The sequence below is a fragment of the Mustela lutreola genome, chromosome 14, assembly GCF_030435805.1.
Source record: "Mustela lutreola isolate mMusLut2 chromosome 14, mMusLut2.pri, whole genome shotgun sequence".
Classification (NCBI taxonomy): Eukaryota; Metazoa; Chordata; class Mammalia; order Carnivora; family Mustelidae; genus Mustela; species Mustela lutreola.
Window position 1 is genome coordinate 34,343,303 of NC_081303.1, and position 10,286 is coordinate 34,353,588.

Here is a 10,286-nt window from a genome sequence, read left to right on the forward strand (position 1 = left end):
CCCGCATCGGGCTCTCTGCTCAGCAGGGAGCCTGCTTCCCTCTCTCTCTCTCTGCCTGCCTCTCCATCTACTTGTGATTTCTCTCTGTCAAATAAATAAATAAAATCTTAAAAAAAAAAAAAAAAAAAAAAAAAAAGAATGGAGTTATACTGGGGCACCTGGGTGGCTCAGTGGGTTAAAGCCTCTGCCTTTGGCTCAGGTCATGATCCCAGGGTCCTGGGATTGAGCCCCACATTGGGATCTCTGCTCAGCCAGAAGCCTGCTTCCTCCTCTCAATCAATCTCTCTCTCTCTCTCTCTCTCTCTCTCTCTGCCTACCTCTCTGCATACTTGTGATCTCTGTCAAATAAATAAATAAAGTCTTTAAAAAAAAAGAATGGAGTTATATGTCACCTCCTTGGGAGTACCTACATAAATTAGTTGAATTTTTTTTTCATGCATAAGAAAATTCTCTTCTCTTCCACTTATTTATTTATTCCATGATTTATTTATATCAATATGGACTCATGGATATTTGTTTTATAGTTTAGGTTTTAAACCAACACTATTTTGTGGCTCAAACTGCTCTAGCTTTAGCCATTGGAAGCCCTTTTAGTAGTTCTGTGCTCCTTTGATTTGCCTACATCAGTATGAGGTATTTATTTGTTTGTGACTTGTTTTCTGAACATTTCCTTACTTTCTGACACTATTAGATGTTCTAGACTCATCTTGGATATTTCCTGCCCCAATCCTGGAATCAGCCATTTCTCCAAGTTCTGTTTATGGGCTAATGGAATTACAATCCAAGATCTGGGCACTACGTGTGTTTATTACTACTATGTGTCATTGCTCTTGGACTCTCTCAGCTGGCAAAGCAAGGAAATTTACATGTGTATATTAACTACTGTTAATTGTATGTAAGCATTTGATCTATATTGTTAGACATGAGTTCCTACTGATGTCTCCAACTCTAATCCATTACCATAAGGATGACCGTAGCATCTCCCCAACTGTGAGAAACCAAGCTGCCTGCCACCATCTGCCATCATTTCCTTAATTGTTCAGTCCAATATACATGCATGACAGTACCAGAACTGCTAGTCTACGGATGTATGGGTGGCTCAGTTGGTTGAGCATCTGTCTTTGACTCAGGTCATGATCCCAGGGTCCTGGGATTGAGTCCCGCATCAGGCTCCTTGCTCTGTGGGGAGCCTGCTTCTGCCTCTGCCTCTGCCTCTCCCCCCTGCTATTCTCTTTCTCTCTCTCTAATAAATGAATAAATAATCTTAAAAAAAAAAAAGAATCGCTAGCCTGTACCTCCATGGGAAGCAACTAGTTGGTAAACCAGAGTTTAATGTGATGCTCAGCTACTTTTGCATTTGGTCTCACAGATGCTATCATTTCCAAGGGTACTTGGTTCAGCACCTTTTCCCCATTCCTCTTTAGTGTGGTCTTTTAAAGTACATTTGTGATACAGTTAGAATCTATTGCCATAGTTTAGGCTTTTCCCTGGGAGTCCTACACAATATTTTCTAATTTGCATGCATTTAGATTCAGTGTTTATGTTTTGAAGTTTATGTTTTTCAGTTGTGTGGATGTACCAGTTTGATTATCCATTCACTTATTGAGGACTTCTTGGTTACTTCCACTTTGGGGTAATTATGAATAGAGCTCTTATAAACATTTGTGTGCAGGCTTTTTTTGTGCATATAAGTTTTCGCTCAATTAGGTGAAAACATAAGAATGTGAATGCTGTGTACAGTAAGACTCTGTTTAGCTTGGTAAGAAACCACCAAACTGTCTTCCAAAGTGGCTGTCCTATTTTGCATCCCCACCAACAATGAATGAGTTCCTGTTCTTCTGAATCTTAGCCAGTATTTGAAAATATCATTTTTTTTTTTAATTTTGGCCTCTCTCATGTGTGTGTAGTGGTATCTCACTGTTTCTTAATTTGCACTTTCCTCAAGACAAATAATGTTGAGTTTTCATATGCTTACTTGCCATCTCTTTTTTTTTTTTAAGATTTTATTTATTTATTAGAGAGAGAGAGAGATCACAAGTAGGCAGAGAGGCAGGCAGAGAGAGGCGGGGAAGCAGGCTCCCCGCTGAGCAGCGAGTCCGATGCAGAACTCCATCCCAGTATCCTGAGATCATGACCTGAGCCAAAGGCAGAGGCTTTACCCACTGAGCCACCCAGGCACCCCCTTACTTCCTATCTCTTGATCTTCTTTGGTGAGGTGTCTATTTAGATTTTTTTGCCCATTTTTTAATGGGTTTGTGTATTTTCTTATTGTTGAGTTTTACATGTTCTTTGTATATTTTTACTTCTTTTTACATTTAATGAAATTACTGATATATTTTTGCATGTAATCCTTCACTTTATTTAGTACTTTCTATTTTTGTTCTCCTTCTCTCGTTTCTCATATTTTTTGCTTTGTTTTGTTTGTTTGTTTTTTACTTAGGTTTCTTCACCCTCTCATTTTTCTTCCACTAGTTCAGCCATTGTACATTATATTTTATTCTTTCAGTAACTTGCATAGAAATTAAACATGCATGCTAATTTATCAAAGTCTAAGTTTAATCAGCATAAGGACTTTGTAACACTTTAATGTCATTTACCATCCTCCAGACTTATTATGTTAATTAAGTAGTTTATCTTTATGTTATTTTAGAAAACACATGGCATAAGATGTTAGTGAGCTTGTTTTACATAGTAAATGAGTATTTGGATTTATCCTGTATTTGCCACTTTTTCACTCTTATTCTCCTTGACTGTAAGCCTTCCATCCAGGAATTTGCTTGCTGCAATTTGCTTGCAGCTCATCCTTTAAATTTTCCTTTATAGAGGGTCCTCCTGTAGCAAATTCTCTTGGGTTTTGGTTTTCTGAAAAATGTGTTCATTTTGTTCTTACTCTTGAAATAGCATTTCCTGGGGGGCAGAATTCTAGGTTAATAGTAATTTTTTTTCTTAACACCTTGAAGCTTTGAGTTCAGGTCTCTGTTGTTGTGGTTGTTGAATCAGCTATCTGACTACTGCTCTCCTACAGGTAATCTTTTTCCCCACTCCGGTTGCCTTTAAGATTTTTCTTTGTTGTTGATGGCCCACGGTTTCACTACAATGCACCAGATGTGCAGGAATTTTTTAATCTGCGGATTTTAGTCTCTAACAGTTATAAAGAATTCTCATCTATTTTCCCTATCCCATTCTCACCTCGCCTTCTAAATTCCAATGAAATTTTTGTTAGATCTTCACATTCTGTTCTCCATGGCTCTCAATATCTTTTTCATATTTTCATTTCGTATGTGTGACTCTATGCTACATTTTGGATAATTTATTTGCCCTATCTTCAAGTTCACTCATTTTCCCTTTACGTCTGTCTAACTTGATGTTAAACTCACCTACTGAATTTTTTAATTTTATTATTACAATTGTCATTACAATAAATTATATTTGGTTTTGCTCAAATCTGTGTTAAATTCATTTTAAAAGGAGGCCATTATACTGAGGTGCCTCTAATGCCATGGTGGTCTATGCTAGCAAACTAAAATCTAAGCCTGGCAATGCCTCAAGGTTACAAAATCAGAATACCAAGGACAACCATCACAAACAGTCAACTGGGCTTTAAGCTATACCACACAGTAATTTCCTTACTTTACTTCTGCACTTTTACTATGTAAGTCCTGCCCTGGCTTCTCTCAGCAGAGCACTTCTAACCACTTTTGTATTGGTGCTGCTAGATTTGAATTGATTTTGCACACACATACACACACACACACACACACACACACACAAACCTTAAAATTTTTAACATACCTCATTTTATCTCTTAACATCTACTTAGACCCTCATTGTAGATGCAAAACTAAATGTCCCCTACAGACATTTTGCTTGTCTTCTATTTCTTTAAAAATAATAATCATATTTACTTTGGGTTATGAGGTTGATAATTATGATACCAGAAACCTGTGCAGATCGATTTCTTCTAGCTGTATATGTAGTAATTGTTCATTGTTAGCTGCTCTTTTCCTTTTCCCTTTCCATGTGAGAATTCTTTAAAGTCTTGGCTGGAAGTAGATTTCTTCAGAGAGGATCTGTGCTTGCTTCTTCCAGATGATTGGGGCATTGCCATTCTGGGACTACTTCAAAATCTGACTTGAAGTCTGACCACCCACATTGCTAGAATTTGACTTACATGTCCACACATAGGTCAGCTTAAGATTTTAATTATTAGGGAGTGATTTGGACTTTTTTAAAAAATCCTATTTTGTCTTTTTTTTTTAAGCAACTTGTCTTGAAATTTCCTGTTGTGGAAGAGGTGCGGTTGGATTTGGTTCTGGCTCACATTGACGTTGACACTTAGCATGTCACTGAACGTGTTCCCTTTCTTTGTTTGTTTTTCTCTCTTTCTTTTTCTCTATGCCCTCTCTCTGTTACACACACACAAACAGGCATTTGTCCTATATAAAACTATAAAAATTGAAGTTCAAGTTCATCAGGTTCAGCATAATAGCCCTCAGCATAAAATTCTTACTTACTTCTCTTGGGTCCTCCTTTCCCTTAGATGTTGGGCTGATAAATCCTTGCTGCTATATTTTGCTTGTTCTCCAATGTTTTCAAGAAGATTTTTAAAATATACATTAACTAGCATTTTTCATTTTTATTAGCAGGAAGAGTGTTCCAAGTGCCTTGCCATGATATTACCAAAAACAAAGCTATGCATTTTCTGAAAATGCAAGTTTGCAACAGGGAGATAATTCAGATTGAATTCCTACGAAACAGGACAATGCAGAGATTTGTGGCTTGACAATTTTTCAAAGGAAACTTAGAGAAATCTGATAGTAATTGCTTGTATATACACATTTCTACCAAACTAGAAGTCTGGTAGAGATTACAGGTTCAACCTCTGTCAGTGAGGACCAGCAAAATGAGTTCTTCTCTAAGGAAACAGATTTTATTAATTCTACAAATATTTATAGCACAACCATTCTACATCCTGGGGGTATAGCCGTAAAAAAACCAACAAGTCCCTGTCTTCCCTGAATATAAATTCAAAAGGAGATTCATGCCTGTGCCTTTCTCAACAGCAGAGTTATGTGGCACAGTTGGAATATAGCTATCAGTGAGTGTCATATTTCCTGGGGCCAACTCAGCAGGTGAAAAAAGATAATAAAGTGAAAAGTGTTTTTTTTTTCCTTTAATAGCCAGTGCCCTGCAGATGATCCACTACTTTTCTTTTCTGTTTTAAGTCTCTTAAAATCTCTGCCCTTTCCGAACAGGGCATAAATGCGAACAAAAAGAATATTGTGTGTCCATTTGCATGACAAACCCTGCTGCAGTTGGCCTGTTGCACTTGAATTTCTAACTTTGAGAAAAATCCAATTTTCTTCCTTCTTTTATAAGTCTATGTCAAATCACTGTGGGAGGCCTTAGCCTTAAGTTTGGGGAGTGGATGAGAAGTTGGCTATGCTCTTTAGAGAGTTGGAAATGCCCAAATAAATGTAATTTATTTCAGAATTAGAAGGTCTTGGTCCTAATTTCAAGTTCCGATAGCCTGTTTCTATCAGAATATACAGAGCATAGACCAAATAGCAAGACTTGCTCTGCTAGCTCAGGGCAGGGGTTCCCACATTCCTGCCTGCTGGATGATCTCAGGTTCACACCTACAGACCCCAGCAACAAAAGGAGGGAAGCTTCTTCCATGTGAAGTCTTGCTCTCAAAGTCCCTATGATACAACGTAGAAGAATAAAGCAAAGCACAAAAGTTCATGTGTCCTGTTAATAGAATTACAGAGAACACTTGCATGTGCAAAAAAGAGTCAAAGACAGCGTTTTATAGCGTGTGAACCACAAAGTCTTTTGAAAAGATCCCAGGAGGGAAAAATGTAATTGTTTATCTCTTTCTTGAATCTTCTTGAAGTGAATTCCTATACTAAGGACTTTGAGATATTAAATACTGAAGTAAAGAAAACTGTGTAATATTATCAGAACATTTTCCAAATTTCCAAAAGCATCTGATGATGGGGACTTTTTCTGTCCACATGACCTCTACTGTCCATGGAAACACTATGGGAAAGTGTCCTGAGGGAATCACAAGGTCATTGTTTTTGTGTTCAAATTAGGATTTATGGGTAACTTTTCCCTCCTTTTCAAACATTTTGCAATCTAAATTGTTTGATCCTTTCACTTGTTTATTTATTTTGGTGTCAAGTTTCTTAGTTTTTATGCTGGATGATTGGGGGCAGAAAGGGAATTATTGAAGGCTATTGGGTTTATTCATGGAGGCTTCAGGAGAATCTGAATTGGGTTTAAATGCCTCCATGCAAGAAAAACATCCAAAATTCTCTCAGAACTGATTCTGTGAACATGTAGTTGTTGCTGCCACTGGACAGAGAGGAAACAGCTCATCCCACTGACAACACTGACACAGGAGGCTGGCCCATCTTCTTGGAACCATTATCACCATGGATCTGGAAACTGGATCTAATTCCACTGGAGCCATTAGCCCCCTAATATAGTGTCTACACAGCCCCAGCTCTTTCGGATTCTTAGCTTCCAATCAAAGTCCTCTCTGGATAAACCTGATCCATGAGTCGTTAATCATATGACCAGGGTTTGCTGTAAGGAAAGATAAAATGGTACCTAGTTTTTATGGAAAGAAGAGGACTCAACTGTTTGCCCAGATGGGGAATGTCTCAAAGATAAATGGGAATGGGGGGACTTGAGCAGGCAGCCAAAGTCAATGACAAATGCCCTCTACCCCAAGTATTTTTTAATCCCCCCAACTTTCTCACTTCATATTCAATATACTTTGTTCTCCTACACACATTCCATCTCCACTATCTAGTACAATTTTTACTATGAATATGAAAAGTTTCAGAAGCTAATCCACAAATACCCAAGACTCTCCATCAAGCTATAATAGGATGTTATTTAATGAGCCAAGCTCACTCAAAGCCATGGAGCTGCTACTATTGGCAATGACCATAGGTTTGAAAGTTTTGACCAAAACCTCCTATGTGCATTGTTGTTGTTGTTGTTGTTGTTTTGTATGTCCACTTCACCACACCCTCCCCCAAGGAGCCCTTCAGAGCTTCACTATACACATATACATTTTTAAAGGAAATTCTTTTGATTTCCCATGAAACTGGAATAAAAATGTACCCTCATCCTACCTTCTCCCTTACCTGCACAACTCAGCTGGTTGGGTCAGTGTTGTAAAGATGGAGAACATCCTCCCCAAGAAGTTCTTTTTTTTTTTTAAGATTTTATTTATTTATTTGGCAGAGAGAGAGAGGGATCACAAGTAGGCAGAGAGGCAGGCAGAGGTAGGGAGGGGGAAGCAGGCTCCCTGTTGAGCAGAGAGTCTGATATGGGTCTCGATCCCAGGACCCTGAGATCATGACCTGAGCTGAGGGCAGAGGCTTTAACCCACTGAACCACCCAGGTGCCCCCATAAAAATAAGTTTCTTTAGCCTTTTTACCTTGTACTAGAGCTATTGGGACACAGGAACCATCCGTTTGATTCTACTGCAAGCTTCTGGAGGGTGCAATCCATATCTGCTCCTTGCTTTTATCTCTACAACTCTTAGGATAGTGGTAAATATTTGTTTGAATGAATGAATGATAAATATTTGGAGCAGCAATGTTGTATCACCAGAGGCTCCAGAGACAAATCGACACCATCCATTCATATTATAGGAAAGCTTTTACTTTTCTAGGTGAAAAGTTCTTGGCTCCTGCTAAGAAATTACTTGAAGAACAATATAATTCAACACACTTTTCCCTGATCAGTTTCAGCAGTTCATCCCACTTAAGGCTTCACATTTAAAAAAACATAAAAATAACTAATCTAAAGAATGCAATAATAAGATTGGCCAGGGCCCATGAATCCCTAGAAATGTTCCCACAAAGTCATTGTAAAAACTCAATGTTGTGTGTCTAAGTGGTCTGCTGGGTGAAAACTACAGTTCCCTCCCAGGAGATGGGACTTGGGGCATGAATCAAGTTTCAGCATGGGATAGAGCAGTGGACGTTAAGAAATAACAGGTTTCAGCTGACCAGTTCCTGGGCCCCAGGTACACTGCAATCTAGCATCTGAATACCACTACTCCAGTAAAACTTCTCTAAGGTTGCTGACAACTCCCTTGTAGGGAAAACCAACAGCCTCTTTATTGTCCTTATTTCACATAACCTTTACGCTGCTTTTGGCACCCAAATCCACCTGCTCCTTTGAATCTCTTCTTTGTAGCTTCTGGATTCTCCTGGGACATTCATTACTATTCCAGTTGCCCCTTCTTAGCCTCCTTGCTGTAGCCTCTTGCTCTGCCCATCTCTAATCTGTTAGTGTCCTCTAGTGGTTATCCTTGGCCCTCGTCCAATTTCATCTAATTCTTTGACAATGACTCCAAATCTTCATTCCCCATTCTACTGACCTAGCCCTTCTTAGTAGGCTTCTACAAGGGCATTAAGCTTAGTGCCTTTAGGCATCCACTGTGTATAATTAATTACCTTCTCTCCTATGTATCTAGAATGAAGAGTACCTATCAACCATCTTGGTGGAGAACTGAGGAAATAATCACTTGGATCATTTTCTGTAGGGCTTAATGCTCAAGAACTCTTACCTAGGCTGGTTGGTGCTGGTCCCATAGAGCCAACTGCCGAGGTGGCATCTCCACTTGGCTGTTTCACAGGAGCTTCAAAAGCCACACTTCAACAATAAACCTGTTGTTCCCTCATACTTCTTCTTCTCTTGTTTTTCCTAACTTGATAAAGACCATCATTATATTACTAATTCCTGGTTTTTCTATTTTTAGACATAACCTATTGATTTCCTACTTTGGAAGATCAATCTCTCACACATGCCTGCTCCCAACATACACTTTCCATCCCTCCATCCTATTTGTAATTTAGAATTTTAGTAGCATAAGTATGCTGTGTTTATATTACTATAACTATGTAAACACATTTCATAACTGAGCCATGTAATATATTATAATGACTTTTCCTTTATGGCACAACCTCCTGTTTTTCCAGTGTTAATAGTTGTTTTTCATTTGTTTGTTTATTTGCTTGGATTTCTATGGACATACGCTTAATTTTTTCTGTGTACTTATCTGTAACTCAGCTTCAGAGTCTCCTCCAAATGTGTAAACATCCTTAATAAACTAGACTTCCTACAAATTTTACTCCCTTGAAGGAAGTGCCTATAGATGGACTTGTGGTCGTCTTCATTATTGATATCTCACTGGGCTCCCCATGGAATCCCTAATGTCAGTTTCTTTTCTTTTCTTTTCTTTTCTTTTCTTTTCTTTTCTTTTCTTTTTCTAAGTAGGCTCCATGCCCAGTATAGAGCCCAGCTTGAGGCTTAAGTTCATGATTCTGAGATTAAGACCTGAGCTGAGACCCAGAGTTAGACTCTGGGGATGCCTGGGTGTCTCAGTCAGTTAAGCATCTGCCTTTGGCTCAGACTGAGACCCCCAGCTGTCCTAATGTCAGTACCCTGAAATCATTTTTCTTCACTTGGTCACATTTTCAGAGAAGGCCCTTCCCATCTCTCTCCTGAAAGATGAAGATAAAGTTGTCAAAAAGAAAAGATATAGTTGTCAAAATTTCAAGAGCTTGATAGGAGATCGAAGACTGGCGCTCACATATCTCGGTATGGAAACTCTCACTAACTCATCGTATGTTTAATAGGCTATCCCCATACTCGAGTCTCTATGGTATCAACTTTACCCCTCAAGAGAATAATCTTCTGGTTTCCTGTAAGAGTGGAGGTGGGAAATCATCTTATACAGATGGAGAAATTATTTGAGGGTCCAGCTCTTTCTTTAAAATAATTCGAAATGATTCTTCTGGTTTTAGATCCTCCTTTACCTCTACTTCCGGAGTGTCCATTAACTCTGATTCCTAAGATCTGAGGAAAGAAATCTATGGTTTAAATCATCTTCCTACTTGGTTTTCCTCACTGCTTACTTAAGATTAGAATTCCACTTTCTCTAATCTGCTAACTCAATAGCCACTCTTCTATATATTGCCTGGCTTCTAAAATGTTGTTACTGTTGTGTTTCTCCTATTCTGTTTGTTCTTAGACTTTACTTATTTATAAAAATCCCATTATCATCCCTTTGACGGAGTTTTCTCAGGGAGAGATATAATGCATTATCTTCTTGAAATAAAAACCCCTTGGCCTTTTAATTAGGTCACTTGCTACACTTGCAAACACACTCACTTATGGTTTTTCAAATATACTACTCTCTGTCTCAGTTTCTCTCTCTCTCTCTCTCTCTCTCTCTCACACACACACACAC